Below are 7,583 nucleotides of genomic sequence, written 5' to 3'. Positions count from 1 at the left end.
GCATTTATTTATTTTGTGGAATTTGATCATTTTCCACGGCACACCTGACAATCTTTCACAGCACGTGGCACAGTGGTTGGGAAACACTGACTTAAGCCAATTCAACTTTGAAAACATCAACATCAGACATCAAACAACATTAGCAAGATGGACAGTGCTGTTTTGTCACAGTATAAGCTTACATTAAGCAAAAAAAATAAACGGTAGAAAGGAATAAAGGTAAATCGTCCTCCACCTGCAGCCTTGATCTGTATCTCACATAAGTAAGAGGAGGGAAGGGGATGAGGAATTTCATAGCCTTTCGAGAGAGCCTGCTGGAGATACGTCACAATATTTATTTCACAAAAATGTAACCTGAAAAATTTAATGAAATACAGAAATAAAGAAAAGAAAATCTTAAAGAAAGCCCAAATGTTAGTTTGGGATTTTTTGAAGCATTTACCTAACTGCAACAAGAAATATTAAAAAAAACTATTTTGAATGTCTCAATTTACATGCTCATTTAATTGCAATTAATTTAAGTAATTTTTTGTACAATTAATCACACTGAATTAATGCAATTAATCGCATGCCCACGGACCATAATAAAGAAGATTCCTGAGAAATGCAAGCTTGTAGTACCACCTAGTAAGTGAAATTTCAGCTGTATGAGCAACGCACAGTTTATACAGTGAAGAAAACACTTTAGTAGGCAGAACAACATGCGTTAAGTTCTTGCGTTCAAAACACTTGGAGCGCAAATGCAATCTAAGGGATCTCAAGATGTGTTTAAAGATTGAGTATTAAACTATATTTAACTTGACACAGTGACCTAAACATTTTATGTTTATGATGCAACACACCGAGACATCTGATGTAGGTGTAAATTGAAAATTTTGTATGGTCTTATCTATGATTAACTCTTCTGCTACAGGAATGTAATGCATTTTAATTATCTGAATATTTGTTTATTTTATATATATATATATATATATATATATATATATATATATATATATATATATATATATTTATATATATTTAAAGATAACTATGTATCATTATTTCATCATTATTTTAATCAATTGACAGCCCTACTTTATTTACATCGTTACTGATTTGGAGTGCACACAAGTTAGTTTCGTTGTGTCTGTTATTTATATTTGTTTCAATTTGAGTTTAAGTTTACCGGTGATGAGTGGCGATGGTCTTCAGACAAGGATGGCAGAAGCAGCATATTGTGGTGACGAAAATTAGAGTCCGGGCAGGATGAGGAATTTAAGCATTATTGGTTCCGATCCGCACATACCATTTTGCTCAGATTGCATGGGGGAGGAGGAAAAACTGATATCTTTATTAATTGACTTCTTTAGTTCTATATTTATGGTATCTTTATAAAATTAGCTTTTCTTCAATTTTGATTTCATAAATGTATTTGTTGATTTGATCATGATTTAAGTGTTAATTGTTAATTGTTAAATGTAAAGTTACTTTGTTTTCCCTTCTTGTGATGTAATGGGCCCATCCTTTCCTTTATAAGCTGTTGCTTTGTTCATTACAGGGGACAGCTTTAGTTTGTTAGTTGTTTTCTATTGAATGTTGTGTTATCTTATTTTCTTTTTGTTTGTGGATTTTGTTATGTTGTAAGAAATTTATGAGTTTGTAAGTCCTTTTTTATTTGGGTTCAAATAAAGACCAATCTTTTCAGTTAAGAGCTTGTGTTCTTTGTTTCTGACCCTCTGTCCCTCACAGTAGGCAAGCTCACAGTAGTTTAATTCAGCTTCTTATCATTCAAATTCTGTTAAAATTCACCTCTGGTGCCGTTCTAAATGCATGAATGTGAACCGAACTATTGAGCATCTACATCTGATATGCTGTTCTTGAGTAGCGCCCAAATATTGCGCACCACTGTGAAGGCTAAGTGACATTTTTGGAAAATGTTATCAAGGTTTTACATTTGCCTATAGTAAGACTATATAAGTGAATTTCCCCATTTCCAGCTTTTCCCCAAACAGTTAATGAGCAAATGGTGGCACAGAAGGTCTCAGGAGAGCATTTGTTTAAGTCTTGCTAATATTCCTCACTTAATGTTTTGACATTTTGGGCTTGACCCGTTTTTTTTGTGCTCAGGAGTGTACAATGCCAGCCAATACATTTAGTTGTAACTGCAAGATTTTAGTGAGAAAAGTAGTTTCATTGTTGCCCACAGCTGGCACAAATGAAAATCAAGTTTTTCTAGTCAAATGTTTAAAGCTGAACGAGTACTCGATTAATCAATTACTTGTGCAACATGTTGTAATACTACCAATGTCAGTGCAAGAATGGATTTGGCGGCTTATATTTGAGTTTGGAGCTAAAATGTTAATCTCTAACAAAATACTTTTAAACTTTTATGAACATTATCTGTGTTAATCTGTATCTGTTTCACCGTTTCATGTTCCAGTGTCTCTATTGTTTCCTCAGGGACATTCCTCTGTCTCAAGAATCCCTTTAGCTCTTCCATCCTGTAGACAAACATATGTCAGTTCTGAAATTTAAGCCATCACCTAAATAACAAATTTAAAATCAAGTATTTTATTTAAATAACATCCAAAAGCACCCAGAGTAACTTTTTTTAAAACATGGAATGTAAACCTACGTTTTTGGATGGGCATCTTTTTAAAACAGTGCAAGTATATAAATGTTAGGTTCATTTTTCCAAGATGTATTGCTTGTCACATTGTTTTATTATTTATTTACATATCACATTGTAACAGTATACGTAAAACTGACTTTACCACAGTGTGCAAGCGCACATCCACAGTTAAAACGATCCCCAGTTGATTCATAACAGCTCGAACCCACAGGTACACACGCAGGTCTGAACACTTTCTTTCCAGCGCTCATACGCACACGCACACACGTTACTCCAATAAACCTCCGTTAGTAGGTCTAAAGTGACGCTTTCGAATCCGTAACGGAGACTTTGTACGCAAGACCCTAGGTGAAGAACTAAAAACAGCGCGCAATGAGGTTCACCCCTGAATCCCTGGCGTAAGAACGTAGTTATACTCACAAGAGCATTTTAGGAATTAAAACCTGAAAATGTCTTGAGGTGTAACAACTGTGGTATTATAAACGAGATTATTATATATTTATTTTAATAATGCACACCTCGCTTGCGGTGTGAAACCGATTCGCGAGTCACACTTGCCCAGCACTTACATCGCGCTAAATTGTTGTTATTTGCAAACCTCTTGCTATAAAACTATACTTACTTTCAAAAGAGTTGTGCTGTTGTCATTTGTGTGATCCGTCTCAATCTGAAACGCACAATTCGTCTGACTGAGCACATTGCGCATGCGCACAGTAAGTCATTATTATGAGAAAGTTTCTCATTATTACGAGATACTAAGTCATTATTATGAGAAAGTTTCTCATTATTACGAGATACTAAGTCATTATTATGAGATACTAAGTCATTATTATGAGATACTAAGTCATTATTATGAGATACTAAGTCATTATTATGAGATACTAAGTCATTATTACGAGATACTAAGTCATTATTATGAGAAAGTTTCTCATTATTACGAGATACTAAGTCATTATTATGAGAAAGTTTCTCATTATTACGAGATACTAAGTCATTATTATGAGATACTAAGTCATTATTACGAGATACTAAGTCATTATTATGAGAAAGTTTCTCATTATTATGAGATACTAAGTCATTATTATGAGAAAGTTTCTCATTATTACGAGATACTAAGTCATTATTATGAGAAAGTTTCTCATAATAATGACTTAGTATCTCATTATATTGACTTACAAAATCACCTTTTTTTATTTAACTGTGGCGGAAACCGGCTTCCATAGTTGTCATAATGTACTGTATTAAAAAAAAAAAATCTACGGATGGTTCGATACATTTTTGCGTGTTGTAAACACTGATCTATATATATAACTGGATAGCTCATGATGTCACAACAGTGAAGCTACTGCGCCGCCATCTTGGTATTCCCTAACGTTCTGTATTCCTATGGGTCTCAATGGGAAATCGTCTGTTTTGGTGAGTAATTTTTACCTATCCAGTCACATTAAAAACAATGTTTTATGTCTGCATACACTGCATCACAATGCAATCTTCCTAAATATGTAATTCATTATTTATTTTGACTTTCATTTTTCCCCTGCTTATTCTAAATGTGAGCGTGTTATGTTACTCTTTATTGCAGCAGCATTACGTTCAGCGCACGTGTTACTTCAATAGAAACAAGTTTAGAAACTGAGGTAAGATATCAGTAGACATTTTCAAACATATTTTTAGCAGGCTTTAAAGTTTTTATTCTGAATACATAATTATGTTTTGTAGCTTTTGTTTACGTTGAACGTGCATTGTGGTTATTTTCTTAGGATAAATGAATATTAGCTATGCAGCTAACGTTAACTTAGGAAAATAACCACAATGAATAACAGTATAACTCACCAAGTTAGCTTTTTTGGTCAAGTTGAATATCTAATTGCAGATCAACACCAGTTACATATGATAAATATAATGTGGGCTTTCATTAATTCTCTGTGTGTGATTTGTACTTTTTGCAGTGCAGGCCTGAATACAGTCCAGCTCACGGGCATCATTTATAAAGTGATCAATTGGAATAGACGAGGAGCAGGGCTGGACTGGTAATCTGGCCTACCGGACATTTTTCCGGTGGACCGACGCACTTAGGGGCCGATCAGTGTGGACTGGCCATCGGGAGAACCGAGCGGGCCGCTGTGTCGTCTGCGATAAGCTAAACGAGCCGCCGCGTTAGCAATACTCTCCCCAACAACTTTTGGGCCAGTTATGTAAAATCCGGGCCGATTTCTCTTTCCAGTCCAGCCCTGACAAGGAGCACATGGATATTGTTGAAGTTAAACAAGGTAAGTTTGCCGTTTGGATTTCAATAAACATCCCACTGAATGTTAGATAAAACTGGAATTGGTTTGCAACAGGAGGAAAAGCTGTATGAGGAGACAGTTGTCAGCCTGGCTTCACTGAAGAGCTGTTTTAACAGAGTAAAAAATATTTTTTATTTGCAATGAAGATACTTTTGCAACATGCAGTATAAGTCTCATAAAATTACTGTGTTTCAGATAGTATAACATATATAACATTTAATATTAATAGAAAAGTTGACCCAAATATGTAAATTCTGTCATCATATACTCAACCTCATGTCCTTCCAAATCCATGTGACTTTCTTTTGCAGAACCCCCAAAAATGTATTTTGTATTCCATATAAGGAAAGTAAATGGTGAGCAAAATAGCTTGTTTTGGTCACCAATGGCATTCATTATATGGACAAAATTTTTTTTAAATGTCATCTTTTGTGTTTCACAGAAAAGTCATACAGGTTTGGAAGGACATGAGGTTGAGTAAATAGCTGTGCGTAAGGTCTTAAGTTGGGGTATAAAGTTCAAGGCTTCAGTAACTACTAGTTAGTTTGCAACTAAGTCGGTGCTTAATTTGGTTGCTCCACCTGTTCTTAAGGCAAGTCTTAACTAGTAAGTCAGTAAACTCTCCATAAAGTGATGCGTAGTCGCATACTATGACGTTTACCTGCATTGATCTATTAAGCAGCGTTCATATTTGTACACAGAAGTATTAAAAATCCATGAACTTCAATTTGATTTTGTTACGGTTGATGTACAAACCTTCACTGCGGACGTCACAAGAGCAGCTCTCTTGAGAAACATATTTTGATAATTAAGATATTATTTTAATTATTTAACATTTTATACTTTTATATTTGACTGTCATTCATATGATTTTGAAGCCTGAAAAGGAAATCATACCCTTATTTTATTGTATGACTCAAGCTTGTAAAAATCTGTATAAATGAATTAGTGAGTTTGTATGGTAATAAATCATCATATTTATGAAACACCTAAAACAGTCAATTAATTGTCAAAATCACAATTATTTGATTGATGCCTATTATGCAAAACATGAGATTATTGATGTCATAAAATATCAGTCTGCTTTTTTTATTCCATCAGTTACACCTGCTCGGAGTCTTCCGTAAATATTTAGTTTATACGTAGGGTTACGTCGTACTGAAGTTTAATATTTAGTAGTGCGTAAATTGTGACTTCGTGCTCATTTACATCACAACAAGTCTAAGTTTAAACTTTTGTATAGCTGGTGCAACCGCCCCTGATCTTTATATCAAACTTTTAATTTTTCTTCTATTTTGCAGTACAAGCTTGCCCAGAGTTTTCTTAAGCCGTTTGGAGTGTGATGCAGCACATGTTTCCTTGGCAATGAAGTGGAGCCTGATGTTTGTGCAGCTTTCTGCAATGCACTTTGAGTATGAAGATGTGATTGTTGTATGGTTCTAGGTTGAACACATTTGCCTCAAGTTCCTTGAATGCAGAACCACCATGGAGATCCAGAACCTTTGTGGGGACAGAGATGGGCCTTGTGAGTGTGTGCTGTTGAAGAAATCTCTCAGCTGTCTTGCAGACTTTCAGGACGCTGTCTGACGGTCTTATAAATCCACCTCAGGACTTCATGTCGATCAGTGTGTTCATCTTGGGAAGAGCTCTCGACACTGAGTGCTGATAAACAGGTAGTGCACAGAATCATCTTCATAGTTGTTTTAACTGTATGCTATGTACCCCACCACAGCCTCTTTGAACATGGACAAGCTGGGAAGACATACAGTGATGTTTTTCTCTGTGTCTTCTGTTTCAGGCTGAACGTCACTGCCTGAAATGCCAGCATATCAGAAGATGTTGCCTCCAGTGTCACTGTGCTATCCGGTGGAGAACTGTTGCCACTAGATCTGATGGCTTGTCTTGCTAGCATTCTTTTGAAAGCTGAGTAATGTGGGATTGTTGTTAAATCCATTAGCAGATTTGTTCCCACATATCTGCAAATTTTTATTGTATTGTTCAGTTTAAGTACATTTTTGTATGTACTTGGAAGCTTTTGTTATTGAACAAATAAATATGTATGATTTCCTTGAGTGTGCATATGTCAATAAACTTATTTCTAATTATGATTTAAAAGATCAGGGGATTGTTGAAATAATTAAATGCTCACAAGCTGATATGTACATATTCCAGAAATGAATGCAAATGGATAATTCCATTAAGTAAAAGTAAATTAATTTATATGTGTGTGTGTGTGTGTATATATATATATATATATATACACACACACTGTATATTAACTTGTGTGTGTGTATACTATACTACATTTTTATATTTGGTTTATATTTATTCTGAAGAGGTACTGTCTAGTTACAATATAACACAAAGCTAGTCGTTTTTATTAACAACTTTAAAATGTGTTGATGTGCATGCACCCCCAAATTAGTTCACATTTACTATATAATCTAGTCAAAAATGATTAATAATGTTGGCAAATTATGCAGATGTATAATTTGTCAACATTATGAACAAGGAGCATCAACAGATTTAAACTATGAAGGCAGAGAAACATTGCATCCTGTAACAATCTGCAGATGGATAACTTTGCTTTAAAAAGGGGTATTAATACACTTTGGTGTTGTATTTTTACTGTTGATTATTAGTGGTGCTTGCAAAGCATCACTATTGTAATCTCACATACT

At 34.7% G+C, this 7,583-nt stretch overlaps 1 long non-coding RNA gene across 1 annotated transcript; it reads left to right on the top strand.

Moving 5' to 3' along the window:
- The first annotated feature begins 4,822 nt into the window (after positions 1-4,822).
- On the top strand, positions 4,823-6,779 carry LOC127628143 (uncharacterized). Its single transcript, XR_007968609.1, has 3 exons — positions 4,823-4,884; positions 6,204-6,575; positions 6,701-6,779. It is a non-coding gene; the product is annotated as an uncharacterized LOC127628143 (long non-coding RNA).
- The last annotated feature ends 804 nt before the right edge of the window (positions 6,780-7,583 follow it).

The sequence above is a fragment of the Xyrauchen texanus genome, chromosome 34 (genome assembly GCF_025860055.1).
Source record: "Xyrauchen texanus isolate HMW12.3.18 chromosome 34, RBS_HiC_50CHRs, whole genome shotgun sequence".
NCBI lineage: Eukaryota > Metazoa > Chordata > Actinopteri > Cypriniformes > Catostomidae > Xyrauchen > Xyrauchen texanus.
Note: the sequence above shows the minus strand (reverse complement) of the source record. Positions and strands in the feature narration are given on the sequence as shown.